Source organism: Sinocyclocheilus grahami, unplaced genomic scaffold (assembly GCF_001515645.1).
Source record: "Sinocyclocheilus grahami isolate Dianchi unplaced genomic scaffold, SAMN03320097.WGS_v1.1 scaffold492.1, whole genome shotgun sequence".
NCBI lineage: Eukaryota > Metazoa > Chordata > Actinopteri > Cypriniformes > Cyprinidae > Sinocyclocheilus > Sinocyclocheilus grahami.
This window is the reverse complement of record NW_015505671.1, coordinates 97,116-99,815: the sequence shown is the minus strand read 5'-3', so window position 1 is coordinate 99,815 and position 2,700 is coordinate 97,116. Positions and strand designations below refer to the sequence as shown.

The 2,700-nt window shown below is 42.1% G+C and overlaps 1 protein-coding gene across 1 annotated transcript in view; it reads left to right on the top strand.

The window, feature by feature from the left end:
* LOC107554145 (laminin subunit alpha-2-like) overlaps positions 1-2,700 on the top strand; it is a 268,279-nt gene that overhangs the window by 180,563 nt on the left and 85,016 nt on the right.

The following is a 2,700-nucleotide window of genomic DNA, read 5'->3' as shown; positions in this document are numbered from 1 at the left end:
CAAAGGAAGCAAAGTTTCCTTACTTTAGCAAAGGAAAACCAGTCTCCTCTTGGCTTATATCGAAATCCTCTGACATTCTTCTTTACAAATCCTTGTTTTGTACTTCTAATTCTTGACCGGTGTTTTGTTTTGATATCTCCTCTGCGTTTCTGCGTGCGTCACTTCTGAGCGGCGCATGCACGATGCCGACCTCATACGTCATCCGCCTGCAGCTGCTTCCATTTACAACAGTGAGTGCAAGCTAGATTAAAGTGATTATTAAGTTTTGAATATGGATATTTTTCTTACAAAAATGCATCAATTCGCCACCGGAGGTATTTGTTTACCCCCCGGAGCCATGTGAGACAATTGTTTTTATGGATGGGCGCTTTTTATTTAACTTCTTTTGTACTGAAGCAATGCAACACCCACTGACTGCAATGATAGAGCTTGAAAGATCAAAGACAATTTTTAAAGGGGTCATATGATGTTGCTAAAAATAACATTATTTTGTGTATTTGGTGTAATGAAATGTGTTTATGCGGTTTAAGGTTAAAAAAACATTATTTTCCACATACTGTACATTATCGTTTCTCCTCTATGCCCCGCCTTTCTGAAACGTCGATTTTTACTAAGCTCATCGATCTGAAAAGCGAGGTGTGCTCTGATTGGCCAGCTATCCTGTACGTTATGATTGGCCGAATACCTCAAGCGTGTGACGAAAATGTTACGCCCCTATCATACTGTGATGATGCCCTGGCAGGCCGGAGCGATGATTCAACACCAGACGCTACATATATAAAATATAAAAACTCTTTAAATATAAAAAGCGTACTTACAGTCTTTGAGTCAGAGCAGCCGGCATTGTAGTCTACTCTCCCAGGATCAGTAAACAGTCCTCCATAAAATGTGCTGCACACATCTGAATATTTGGGTTGAACTGTTCTGGAACAGTGTTGTAAATACAACTTAGCCACTGATTTCTAGTCGTGTCCATTTTTGGAAGACCAAACAAAGTAGTTTCGCTTTCACAATGAAACATAGCATCACACATGGCGGCCTAGAGTGAGCAGAGGCCGGGTTAGAGTGAGCAGAGGCGGCGGGCTTGAGAACGGCGTGGCCGGCGGATTCGACGAAGGAGCATCCGGAGGACTTGCGGCAACCACATGTGACGACCCCGGGCTGGACTCCGCTTCATCCACGGTGAAAGCCGATCCGGCGATCCACAGCGCAAAGTTGTCGTATTTCCTCAGCGACCAGCACGGATCAGCTCCAGGCATGATGAAGCAGATATCGTCCTCTTTTGGAAGACCAAACAAAGTAGTTTCACTTTCACAACGAAACTCACAGCGTCTTCACGACATGGCGGCGACAACAACAATACTACAGTGAGAATAAAAGTTACGCCGCCTTTCTTTGTGTGAACATTTGGGCGGCGTTATGCAAATCTTCCCACATAGTGATGTAGACATGTGGGGGCGTGTTAGAACGAGGTGTTTTAGGAGGGGGTGGCTGACTCTTAACTTTTATAAAGAATATCTCTTTGGATTTGAGACTTTAGTCTTTGCAACTTTACAGATCTTCTTTATGCACCAAAAGCTTGTAACACTCCAAAGAGAAAGGAAAAATTGAAATCGCATCATATGACCCCTTTAATATAACTCCGACTGGATTCGTCTGAAAGAAGAAAGTCATATACACCTAGGATGCCTCGGGGTGAGTAAAACGCAGCCTAATTTTCATTTTTGGTTGAACTAACCCAAATGGAGCACATTCCGCTGAGGTGAGGGGTGGGACATTTAGACGCTCACTAGAGGCGGTTTAGCCAATCACAACACACTGGGCTAGCTAACCAATCAGAGCCCATCACCTATTTCTGAGGGAGGGGCTTCATAAAAGAAGGAAATGATCAGGGTATTTCTCAGAGAAGGGACAGAGCGGAGTGGAATAAAGGTACATTATGTGAAAAATAATGTGTTTTTTTTAAAACGAAGCTTTAACACATGTTAGACTGCACCTCATAAACACAATCGAGCCTAGAAAAAAAACAGTGAACCACCTCTTTAAAGTATGGAATTAATACAATAATTAAAAACCATTTCTACTGTTATATTACAGTATTATGAGTGCTTATGATTGTTAACCAAAAGATATGTTTTAATAATTATTTGCTTTATATGTTGGTTGTGACTGTGTGGATGAGATGAGGACACAGGTGTCTGTTTGTGTGTGTGTTCTGATGGCTTTCTTAATCATCTTGTCCCAAGGTGAGCTGAGATGCTCCGGTTACCAGGGAAACAGTAAATTTAATAAATATCAAGTGCTTCCTAGCTGTCATTCTCCCTCAACCATATTCACAACAGGACAGAATTAAGTGTGTAGGAGCAACGGAGAGAGACAAAGATAGAGAGAAAGCACTGACGCACAGAGCCCTTGTTTGTTTTTAATAAGGGTTTCCTGCACGTTCACAAACTCGTCTTAATCCTCAGCATGTCCATGGAGACAAACAGCAGAATATGGCTGAAGGACACTTTTCCAACATGATGAAATCGACAAACAAATTAAACAAAGGTTGCAGTCCAAAAGTTAATCTAAGTTTCAGAGAGGAGTTTGGAATCCTTTAGCTCATTTATGGGAAAACAAGAGATTTTGTTCAAGTCAGTGAGTCGTGAGATTGTGTGTTGATGTGAGGGTAGTTTAGCCGCCCTGTGGGGTTCCACA